Source organism: Odocoileus virginianus, chromosome 10, assembly GCF_023699985.2.
Source record: "Odocoileus virginianus isolate 20LAN1187 ecotype Illinois chromosome 10, Ovbor_1.2, whole genome shotgun sequence".
NCBI lineage: Eukaryota > Metazoa > Chordata > Mammalia > Artiodactyla > Cervidae > Odocoileus > Odocoileus virginianus.
The window spans coordinates 15,816,728-15,829,734 of NC_069683.1; the positions used below are offsets into that span (position 1 = coordinate 15,816,728).

The 13,007-nt window shown below is 36.9% G+C and overlaps 1 long non-coding RNA gene across 2 annotated transcripts in view; it reads right to left on the minus strand.

Moving 5' to 3' along the window:
• The window catches only part of LOC110130833 (uncharacterized), a 121,289-nt gene that overhangs the window by 23,506 nt on the left and 84,776 nt on the right, over positions 1-13,007 (minus strand). For both annotated transcript variants that reach the window (XR_011489890.1, XR_002311991.2), the window contains exons 3-4: positions 3,471-3,576; positions 933-1,004 (exon numbers count right to left, since the gene is read on the minus strand). This is a non-coding gene — a long non-coding RNA (uncharacterized lncRNA). The remainder of the gene's footprint in view (positions 1-932; positions 1,005-3,470; positions 3,577-13,007) is intronic.

A 13,007-nucleotide genomic window follows, 5' to 3' on the forward strand; every position in this document is an offset into this window, starting at 1 on the left:
CATTGCAATCTATTTCTTTTTCCAAATGTGGTATTGGTGACAAAGCTAGAATGTACAGATTGCAGATCTTACAACAGATTCTATATATAATTTCAGTAAGTACTTCTTTTATTCTTTTAACCCATAAAATACTTCAAAGCATCTCTAAATGTTTAGACATTTTAATTGCATGTTTAGTTTATCTACCTTAAAACATCTGATTTTCATATATGTAATTTATACTGTTCATACACGTAAACTGTACTAATAGAATTTCTCCCCAAAATAGAATGAGCTGCTAATATTCTATTATGCTCAAAAAGTTAGTCTGTCTTTTCTTCTCTGACATTATCAGTATTACACAAGCAAAAACTGAAAAGAGGTACACACACAGGACAAGTTCTTGCCTGATTTAAACTAATTGTTTATATTTACGTTATGACCCTTACAAAGCAATATTTAGTCTATTCCAGAGTTTAAGCTTCTCTCTCAAACCTTAATTACGTTTAATTCATTGGCCTGCTTTTAAAACAGTGACCAGTCTTTCAAATTTATCAAAATAGTCTACTTTTTATTTCCATATACGTTTACATTTATGTTTAGGAATATTCTACTTGTCTGAAAAATCTCTAGTTTCTGATTGTTCTAAATATAGTTTTAACTTTATGTCTAAATACTTAGGAAAGCTGGAATGATGGGAATTCTATTATCATGTCAGTCTGTGAGGAAGCGCAAAAAAAAGGGTCTCCTTTTTTTCCGGGAAATTGATCTTTTTAAATCAAAGTTTTCCAACTACTTTGTTTTATTTAATTTAAAAAAGCTTGCTTTCTCTTCTCTTCATAATGTTTGGCATCAGTTAGGATAAGCAAAGCTTAAGTATATGTTACTTCTTTTCTCTAATCGAAATGCTATCTCTTCAACAGATTGATAAACAATGGAAAACGTTTCCTTACCTAAAGATGATACGTTTCACGTTTAAAAACAATCTTCATGGTTCATCAGGAGATAAAACTTTTTAGATTTTCCTATGGAAATGAAAAACATACAGGTTAATGAATATGATAACTTTCTACTCTGTAAAAAATCATTATAGGATGATGGCTATTTGAATCTTTTTAGTCATAATTTTAGCCAGCAAGGCCTAAATATAATTTAATTAAATAGATGCTGTCAATTAAAAAGTCATCCTGTTTTACTGTTAAAATTTTATCACAGAACCATCACAAGGTAGTAGTTTCTTATCCTTACTTGATCTGTTATTCTGTCACTGGTATATCTTGTTCTTATGTATATGGCTCAGTAGTTTTAATACTCTTTCAATATATTGAAGCCATTAACTATCTTTATGTATTTTAAGATTTTTCTAATACATAATAATGCCCCCTCTATATATATTTTCTATAGTCTAAATATCAAATCAATATATGAAAGAAAAAAATCCAAACCCTAAACTTTCTTTCAAAAGGCTTTTTGTAACAACAAATCAATTTCTGCAAAAAGAGATGTGTAAAACGATACATACTCTAAGGTAAAAATACTAATACTTTAAGACAGAATAAGATCTAGGCTGAACTTTTAAAAACAATTATTCTGCTCCTCCCTCTTCCTCTTTGTGCTGATAATTTTTTCTCCACTTTAATTCAGGATTACATTCATTAACTCACATCATGCCTTTTCTCCAAAGAAAAATTACCTTCTTCTTGGAAAATTTTCAGATTCCTTATGTTTCCTCTTAATTTCACAGAAGGACCCACTATTAATACTTCAAATTAAATATTAATTATGCTGTTTCTCCCTTGAATTTCTTTTCCTAGACCTGTTTTCTAATTCTTCCTTCTGTAAGATTCTACCATACTCCAACTTAGCTTTTTTTTTAAACACCAACACAATTTGCCTAATATTTATTTCCTCAGCATTTGAGGGCATATTCTAATTTTCTCTTTTGCATTTCGATGCATGTTTCACAGTCTGGCTGATGGTACCTCTTCATACACTAAATACAAGTAAGTGCACTTCCCACTAGAGACTTGTGGGCTTTCATTAACCAGACAGAAATTTCTTGTTCTTCACCAGGACATCCCATGTGGGATTCACATATGGATGAATCAAGTTGGAGAGCCAGGTGAGTTAGAGCCACAAGAAAGAATGCTGACCACAGATATCAGTTTTCATATCACCAAAAGAATCTTGCTCAAACTACCTTGATACTTTACAGGTTTAAAAATTCACATGCACAAGCACTAAAAAATTCCTTTCCTTATGTGACCCTAGGCTATCTTTGATTTCTTAAGCCATTATTTTCAAAGGATGTAAACTTTGTGGTATAATTTGCAAATACAAAGCAAAGGTTTCTTTTGAGGATAGGAGAGTTGGCTACCCATAGACTCAACCAGTTCCTAGGATGGAAGCCACGTGGCCTCCAAGGTCTCCACCCAGAATAGACGCTTGAGTTCTGCCTGTCAGCTTGCCTGTCATACGCTCCTGAGGGGTTGAAAATAAGCATACAACCACACCGTGCCTCAGTTTCTTCACCTCCAACTTCGTTCTCTGACTCAGTACACCAAACCGATGCTGATGTGGGAGTAGCCAGTGAAGGCAGAATCAACAGGCCAAAAACAGAGGGACTTAAACTCACCCTGGGCGTCTATTCCTCAACCCCACCCATTTTCCTGAAGCATCCCAGCAAAGGAGGTGGGCTGCGGCATTGGGTGAGCTTGAGGCAACAAAATGGACAGCCTCCAAAATCTCCAAACCCTACACCAGTGCAGGCGGTGATATGGCCAGAAATAACAGCAAAGTTGTGTTTTTTTTAATAATAATAATAATAAAAGCCAGACTACAAGCCTCTTACTAAAATATTGACATGATAGGTAAATGCTTCTTATAAAAAGGAATACACAAGTGGGTTCAGAGCCATAAAAATCTTTGCTTCAGCCTCAGTGCTGTTGGGCTTCCCTGGTAGCTCAGATGGTAAAGAATGATTCCTGGGTCTGGAAGATCCCCTAAAGGAGGGCATGGCAACCCATTCCAGTCTTCTTGCTTGGAGAATCCCATGGACCGAGGAGCCTGGTGGGCCACAGTCATGGGGTTGCAAGGAGTCGGACACGACTGAGCGACTAAAATACAGTGTTGCTGGCTTTTTCTCCATGTAAACAGACTAACTAGTCCTCACTCACTAACCCTATCTTTTGTTACTGGGGAACAAGCACAGTGTCCTCACTTTAAACCCCTTTAAACCCCTCAAACTCCCTCTAACCCAACACTGGCTCAGTGGCTTGCAAAGCAAACTCAGCAAAGCATTATTAGTGTTTAGGAGGATTTCTGTCCCCTCCCCTGTTCAGAACTCCACACCAAATTAATCTGACTCATTCAATCCTATTGAGAGTCTTCATTATTTAAAAGAAAGCACTAAGCTTAAACTTTGTTAAAAGTGATTAAAAAAAAAAAGCCAAGATATATTCATCCTAAACAGTAACAGATTAACTCCTTACCACTTTCAACACCAGCTGCAGATGGGGTTGATTCTTCATCTGCTGGAACCATCAGCACTGCCAGACTCTTCCCCCAAACTTCCTTTTCATTTTAGAAGCCAAGTTCCTAGAAATAATTCGGAAAAAAAAAAAGAATTTTCTTTATCATGGACTTTTATACATTAATCACAAATCCAATGGAACACTGTTTAGCATAAAATTAAGAGTTCTCTCTCTTCCTCCTTCTCTCCCTCTTTTTTAAAATTAACTTGGGAAAATTCACTGTCTTCTCTACTCTGCTCTTCTACCTGGGTATCACTTCAAAAACCCAAGAAACTTCCTCTCTCTTTTCCTTCATCCTTACTTGAAATCTCTCTGAAACATACAAATTTCCCTGGCATCGCTGTAATGTAATCCCAGCCAAATTTCTCCAAACTCTGTTCTCATAGAAATGTAAAATGAGGGGGTTGCACAGGACAATCTCCAAGGTCCCATTTAGCTCTAACATTTCTATATGTGTCTGTGATGATCCAGAGAAACTGGACTCACTCCACATGAGCACCCAAATTGGGGCCTCATTTCTATGTTACTGCTGCCACTGTTTCTGTAAACTTTTTGCTCAATTACAATATAACACACATTTCTTTTTTCCTGCCTTTCTAGGCTAACAGTCCCCTCTTCAATTTGCTTCTTCAAACTATTTTCTTTCTCTAAGAAACCTTCTATATCACTGATAATGTTAACTCCATCCTTCCCATCAAGAACATCACTGCCACATGCAGCCTTTTTCTGACCTAATTGAGGATCTCTTAATAACTCTGTAACACATTCTTCTAACTAAAACAATAGTGTTTACTTACCCTACCATTGACAGTGTCATCCTCCTCATCTATACCATTTATAAGTGTTTCCTAGATGGCAGATGACTAAACATTGCTCATTTAACCTAACAATCTTCTAATGCAGACCTATTATCATCCCCATATTACAGATGAGGAAATTGAGGCAAACAAAGGTGAAGTCATTAACCCAAGATGTATTCCTAATGAGTGAAGGATCCAAGTTTGAAAACCATGCATTATGGGGACAGAGCTTGTACCCTTAACCACCATGATGCACTGCTTCTCTGCTTAAATGATTTCCATGGGCCCTCCCACCTCTAAAATCCTCTGATTACCCAGCTCTTGATTACCTCAGGATATGTAATCTCTTAATTGATGAATTAGGCATAATCAGAGTATCTCCTTTAAGATTGTGAGAATTAAAGAAATTTAATGTAAAGCGCTCAAAACAGTGCCCGGCACAGAGTAAACAGTTGGAGAAGACGTCAGCAGTTATTAATGGGTGAGCTCTCAATTTGCTAATGAACACGCTAAGTTCAGAAGTCAGAGGAAAAATTTAGGACTGGAACCCAGGAGTAACACACCAGCTTTTTCTTCTTCTTTTTTAAAATACTATTTACTAATGCAAGGCTAACTTAAAAGACACAAAGTTTAATACTTTAAAATATCCCATGTCTCGTGTTTCTTAGTCCAGGACTTTATCTATTGAACCACACTGCTCTTGCTAAAAAGCAAATTCCAGGGAATCACCAAGTCTGTATTGGCCTGTCTGCATCTCCTGATGCACAGCTGAGCTTTGTTAACCTGCAAGTCGGCAATGATTGTTTTTGGAAGATCAAGATTACCAGACCCTTCACATCTATTAAGAATGGCCCATGTTGAATACAGGTTTAAAGTTTTTTCAAATGGTGATACTATTTTGATGAAATGTATTTCTCACAGAAGCCCCATACTTGAAAATGAGCCCATTTTATATGTATTAACTGAAAAAAAAAAAAAAAAGATAAAAGGTGTTCCAAAGGAAAGATCTCCTTACCTGTATAAACAAAACTGGGCTATTTCTATCTTTAAATCAATGTGACATATTAATATAATAACAGTAGTTTCCAGCATGCATTTGTGTACAGCAAAGAATCAAAGAGCTTGACATTAACATAGGTGAAGCTGAGCTGCACACTCTAGAATTTTACATAGAAAGAATCCCTTCACTACTGGACGTATTTTTCTGTTAGTGTCCTCATGGCAATAAATAAACACACATTTAGTGAGAAACAAATGCTATACTAATATACCATAAAAGTACTACATTACTTGGTTAGAACATAGCTATTGTGGTAATTACTATTCAAAAGGTAAAAGAAACATTTTAAAGAAGTACATAAATCTGGCAATTCCAAAGACAATTAAAATATCTTGGCACAATTTGTAATTTCATAATTGATATCATCAACATCAGATTTGCAGTTTGCTTATATAGTGATACTGACTACCTTGATTTCCTCTCAAGTTTTTTTCTGAGAATCCAAGTTTTATTTCTGTGACCTTCTTTAAGCAACATTCCACCTTGCCCCAAGGTCAGAACCCCAAACTTTTCATCAGTTAGCTCAAGTAAATAAAAAGGAACACGTCTTCATTTTTTAATGTCTATTGTGCTTTTCTTGTAGTTTAAATTCTAGGATTTTAAATGCATTTAAAAAACATTGAATAGTATTTTTGTACAGGATTTTCTTTTTATGCCAATTTATGTCTTACTAATCATATTCCTAAGAACTAAAGCACCACCAAGAACTTTAAATTTGCCCTTAGACCAGAGAAATTCTAAATCTATGATTCCCTCTTGTACGCACACAAAAATATTATCTCAGTGAAATTTTATTTTATCAATATGTGTGGTATTTTTGGCATCAAAATATTGAAGCCCTAAAGGGTTTGGGGGGGTGGTTCTAATTATTTATTATGGAAAATTTCAAAGAAAAGTAGAAATAGTATAACAAATATGCATGCATACATCATTTCTATTTAAATGGTTATTAACATCTAATTATTATTTGCTTCATCTCCCTTTTTTCTTTGCTGAGGTACTCTAAAGGAAATTACAGACATCATGGCATTTAACTCCCAGATACTTCACTGTGTTCATCTAAAAAGTAAGGATATTTTCCCACATAATCAGAATGCCACCAAAATAACAATAACTCCCTATTACCCAGGCCATATTCTAATTTCTCTACTTGGAATATGATTTTCTTGATAATATTTTTTAAGTCTTTATTCTCTCATCAGTGAAAGTGTATACGTTCTTAAATAAAAGCCCCCTCTAAAGGGGCTAATTCCAATCACTTGTGCTAGGAAAGCAATGCCTACCCTGACTGCTCCAAGCCCGTTATCTGACCGACCATCAGGCACCATCTAATCTCGCTCTGTCTATTGGCGATGTCACGTCACATCAAACACTGATGAGAACTGGATAAAAGAGTCTGTGGAATTTTAAATAGGTATCTCCCCTCAATAATCAGTGGGCACTGGTGAGCAAAGAGAGAGTGGGTCAAGGGACCATAAACCCTGAATATAGTGACACAGCTTAAAATGGGGTCATTTTGCCTCCTCATTCACTACAGGTCTGTCTAGCCCCATCCACACAAGAAGCTAAGGTGGTAATTTTCTATGCAGTCAAATTCATTGAAATTTGGAGGAAAAAATTCACTTTTCCTTCAATTATTTGGTTAATTCGCGAAAAGTAAAATTATAATAATCCATGAGGGGGATGGAACAACTGGATTATTTGGATTTTCTCGGAGTGATGAATAAAGAGGCTTTTCGAAGGGTTCAGGAAGGAGACTGGAAATTAACCTGATATAAATTTTGAGTTATGCTTTTGTCATAAAGACTAGGGCAAAAGACCTCTCTTATACTTTTATAGGAAATAGAGGAATAAAGAAAATAAGTAACCTACCTAAGTTTATCTTTCCTCTACCATCAACAAACTATTTGTTTTTCTAGAAATGATCACGTCTTCTATCCATATCTATATATCTATATATCTTTGTTTCTCAAAAACTCACGCAAACAAAGGAAGATGATCACTCAGGCTTTTGCAAGCTCCGACACTTGAAGGCTGTTCGTCCATGCTATTCTCGGCGAGACCAGTGCTTACAACAGCTAAACCTCTTCCTTTCTCTACTTTACCTTTGGCATCTTCTCCTTCTCCCTGAAGCCACAAAGCCACCTTAAAAATGTTGTTCCCTTATTCTTTTAAAATTGTTTTTTTTTTCCTTTTGGTTTACCTATGACTGAACTAGTTAAGGAAATACAAATTTTAGTTTGTTCTCGGAGGTAAAACTGGGTGAGGAAAAGATAAAAATACCTTACCCTTTCCTGTAACCAAAGTGTACCATATTATATTTTCTCTCTTTTTCTTTTATAATAAGGGAACTACAGCAGAAATATGAAGTAGAAAAGATTTACTGACAGTATCAGAATTGAGTAAGGCATGCTCAGCAACACTCAGCCATGTGCCTCCCCACCAAGAACCTCATTCTAAAAGCCACGCCAAAAATAAAATAGATAACCAACAAGGGGAAAAAAAAAAAAGACAAGCCAATATGCCCACTGTACATTTACAAAAATATATGTGTGGAAATGTTTACATTTGATATGATAATTTAGGTGGAGGAAATTAAAGTGAACTACTACCAAAAATGGGACCAACAGACAGTATGGGAAACCAGAATCCAAAGACAATCTTCTATTTTTGCCTTTAGTCATAAAAATCTTTCCAGAAAAATAAATCACTTAATAGTTGGCTACCTCCCCTTACCACTCTTCTGAATTTAAAGGCAAGAAAATTGGAAACTGTGCAAGAAGTTTTTTTTAAAAAAAAAAGCTGTAAAGGACCTAAGGAGATCTAAAAACTCAGAAACCAGTCCCTGACAAGTGACCTTGTCTGCACAGTCACTCAAGGTATGTGTGGATGGACAGACAGGCGGCACATCCATCCTTACCCCTGTGGTCGTCACATTCGACGCCCTCCTACCCTCATTCAATGGGATGTTACAAGAAACAACCTCAGCACACACACATACACATCAAAAAACATTAATTGCTCACAAAAAAGGTAGCTTTCCCCCTGCACAGAGTAACTAAGTGAAGTTTACAGTATAAGTAGTCTTATAATTACGCCGTCCTTTATAGCACATCCAAGAAACAGGATGTTAGCATCATTTACTCATCAAATAAGTGTTACTAATTCTCACTGCATAAGACATTGGTAATAAGACATTGGTCTTTGAAGTTGAAAGGGTCCTTAAAGATCTTCTAATTCAATTTTTTCTCTCTACAGAGAAAGATGAGAGAGGTAAAATGACTTACTGAGGTCATACAGCTTTCTGAACTGTTCCTCTTCTTCAGTAGAAGCAAAGAGCTCAAAACAAGGAACTGCCAGGGACATAATAGAGAACAGCTAGCAAAACTAAAAGATGAAGAATTGTACTTTCGGACAACCTTTCAGAAGAAGGAAAAGCTCTGGTCGTTTTCTTCACCCCTTCTTTTTCACTTCCCAGCCCCTCACACACCCAGCCCGCCCCAGCACCATGCTGTGGAGTGATCAACCACTGCCTCCCGATTGCTCTCCAGCCCCCGGTTTGGTGAGAGGGAGAGACAGAGAGGAAAATCAGGACGCTGGCTGCAGGACACAGAGGCTACCCAAGACACAGTCCAAACCATGCTTCAGAAAAATGGCAGGATCCCTACAGATTGAGCTCGCCATCAAATATTGATAAGGTAGTTCATTTCTCTGAGAATCCATAGCTCTTTGCAGGGTACCACACAGCAGAGCAGCTCAGGGTTCAACAGAGAACAATTCCTACAATGCAAGAAAGGAAGGGGGAAGAAAAGAGAAAAAAACTCATTTTTTTGTTTTTCATTCAGTCTCCTTATATGAAACCTTATTGTTTCCCAGTATTAATATTAATAGTCTCCTTTTACCAAATGGGTTGAAATGAGCTCGGTTGGTGCCTATTTGGACTGACCATTCTCTGGACAAATTAGAAAGTGCCTTTAGGAATTGCGAGGGAAAAGGTTTGGAAGATCTTTTTCTAGAAAAAAAATAGTGATATTATATCTGTTAGCATGTAATTTTTAATTAACTCAGGAGTTTTTTGTAGTATTAAAAATCTGTATTTTGGTCTCTTAAAGTAGTTGCCAATAACAATGAAAGCTTAACAAGTAAGTTGTGTTTATTTCTAAAATATATTTTAGAATGTCCTCTTGATACAAGAAGACCTAGAGCTCTTATTAAATAGTTATAAAGAGACACTTGAGTTCCCTTTCTTCCCACCCAATCTGTTCAAAGAAACTTTATTATTATTATTATTATTGTTTTACCCCTGGCCTAACCACCCACCATCTACTTGCTGCCTGCACCAAAACTTAAATCTCTTTTGTAGTCTCAGTCATGTGTCCAAGCAATCAACTTTAGAAAGGCAAAGGTACATTTTTTTTTTAAAGAAAAGGAAGCTATTAGATGATTAAGACTTCATTTATGGGGCATTAAGTCCAATGCTGGGGAAACTTCAGTAGAGGTGATATATTAATTAAGGCAGTAAAAACTCAACCATCTTAAACCTTCATCCCTTTTACCCCTTCAGTTAGCTATCCAGTTAGGTTCTTACAAGGAGATGAAATTCATAGCAACATAGAAGCTGAGGCAGCCAAATAGCCAACCTTCCCCCACAGTCCACTCTGTGGCAAGATACTTCAATACAGGGCATCTAGACAAAAATGCTTCTGGTTGTCACAGATACCTTTGTGCCCAGGGGCTTCTCATGATTTTTAATACCCTCCAGGACAGTATCCCCTAAAAAAATGGAAGCATGAGAAGCAAAAGAAATGGAGTAAAGCTGAGAGCTGAAAAAAAATTAAAAGCACTCTGGAGACCCCCACTTTGGGGGTATTTCGGACCCTTGCTATCTTGTCAATAGACACTTACCCTAAGATTCATCATCACCCCCAAAGACAAGTTGTCAAAGTAACTAGAGGACTTAAACTCAAACAGCTCACTTTTCACATCTTATAAATAGACTGGGATGGGAGAGGAAAGCACCCAAAGTGACACAACCACCCGCCCCATTCTCTTTTCTATGCCTTGGATTTCACCTTTCCAAAATGTTTAACTATCCATTACCTCAATTAATCCTGTAAGGAAACCTCTGTGGCTGATAGGATTATCCCCATTTTCCAGACAAAGAAATTACTGTAGAAGTTTACACCGAGAGTCACTGCCAGACTCAGAATTAAAATCAGATCTCCCAGACACACTGGAGAAGGAAATGGCAACCCACTCCTGTATTCCTGCCTGGAGAATCCCATGGGCGGAGAAGCCTGGCACTGGGCTATAGTCTATGGGGTCTCAAAGAGTCGGACATGACCGTGGACTGACACTCCTGGACACAGAATCAGATGCTCTCCTAACTGACAACTGAAAGCAAGTCTCTGTTTATTCAGTGTCTACATTTGAACTTCACATATTATGATTTTTCTCTGGTATTCCAATTTTTTTAAAAAAAGCCAACAAGATTAAAAACATCCTGTTTGAATTGGAGAGCAGACTAAAAACAAATATTCCCTCAAAAAAAAAAAAAAGCATTTCAACACTCCAACATCCCTACTTGGAGAAGGAAATGGCAACCCACTTCAGTATTGTTGCCTAGATAATCCCATGGACAGAGGAGCCTGGTGGGTTACCGTCCATGGGGTCGCAAAGAGTCGGACACGACTGAGCGACTCACACACAACATCCCTACTAAACATTATGGAGAATGTATTGATTTGTAAATTTCCTCTGGATCTCACAGCAGGCTTTGCCATGGCTGGGAAGCCCAACCCCATGGGCTTTCCTAGTTTATAGTGATCCTTTAATACAGAAAAGAACATGCAGTCACAAGGAATTCACCGAGTAAACTGATATAAAGCCTGTCGAGCCTGTGGGCGAGAGAGCATGCCCTTATATGCTGAAAAAATGAAATTGTTAGTTGCTCAGTCGTGTCCAGCTCTTTGCGACCTCATAGACTGTAGCCCCTCTACCCCTGACCCTGGCTCTTCTGTCCATGGGATTCTCCAGGCAAGAATACTGTGCCCTTTCCCAGAGGATCTTCCTAACCCAGGGATCAAACCCAGGTTTCCTGCATTGCAGACAGATTCTTTTACTTCTCAGCAGATGTAGAGAAAAGTGATAAGGAAGAGAGATGAGGGAAGAGACAGGAGGGAACCACCAGCTCCACAAACTCCAAGAACAGAATTCCCAAAGGGTTTGGGTCCTCTGCCGGTCAACTCTTCTAAGGACAGCGTAATTTTATATTGGTTAGGGTGACCTAATAGATTTAAAAACGTAGAGAGAAAATTGAACACATACGAAGGACAAATAAAAATATAATAGTAGCTTTCTCAAGGTACATTTAGAGATAATGAACTAGATTTACTCCTGTTACAAACAACAAAAAAACCCCACATAGGATCACAATTTGAATACCAAGATGTTACAGGACCCCATTAGAATCACTTGACACTGTTCATTCGGAAATTATAATATTATAAAAATTACTATATTTTGTTGAGAAGTCTAGGTCATTTGTTCAATGCAAAGGGATTGCAAATAGGCTTTGTCAGAATTGGCAGTTATTAGATCTTTCCAGGTTTGTAGATAGAGAGGAATAAAGACATTTCTTCCTTTCCCCTCCCTCCCACCCTCCTCCACCCATTATCCGTGTTTCTCCAGAAAAATAGTCCTGGGTAAATCAACTTCCGATTCTATCAACATTAAAAAATAAATAAATAAATAGTAGGGCTGGGATCATGTTTGGCCCAGTAACTACTTTATAACATTTGCAAAAGTAAACCCAGACATCAGGTGAAATGTTATGAGATTAATGGTATGGATTATCAGTAAAAATGAGTGACATTCTTAGGTGCTCATTTAGATAGCTCATAACACTTTGATTAAGCCAGTTAAATGACGTTGCAAAAGTCAACAATACTTGTTTGAAAATTACTTAGATGAATCTCGGAGATTTTTAAGAGAGCTTTGGGATAGTCTACAGGCGGCATAATGTAGTATCACAGTTTAGTTAGAACTATGAATACAATAAATACACAAAACCAAAAGAATATACATGTATGCTTCCATGTATTTATTCATTTGCTATTTCTTTGGTTATGGTTATAATACAGGTTATTTTTTTTTTAAAGGAGGGGGAATTATAAAGTTAACATGGCTTTGGAAACTAAGTCTAACCTAAGCAAATGTGTATTAGGACACAATGTTTTGAAGTCAAAGCCTGAAAAACTGCAAGAGAGTGAAGTGGTCTTCTTGTCCATTTTTATTAACATTTATATTTGCACAATGTATTCTTTTTGGGTAGCCAATTTCTTTTTTATCTGTGAGTTGTGAGCCAGTGCTCATCTGAATGCCTAACACGTCTTGAGAATTAAAAATGCTTCTAAAATTCTAGTCAATCGTGATAGTGAAAAGTGATCAAGACCAGAGGGTTTGCTTGTTGCTGTTTTTATTAACATGTGGATAGCAAAAAAAATGTAGTCAATAGTTCGCCAAGCTTGAACCAGTAATGTCACTGAGAAAGCTCAAATCTACTGTATTTGGAGTAAGTTTCAAACAGAAAGTTCTTCAGTAAAATGGGATATCATTATAAAACAAAACATGAGA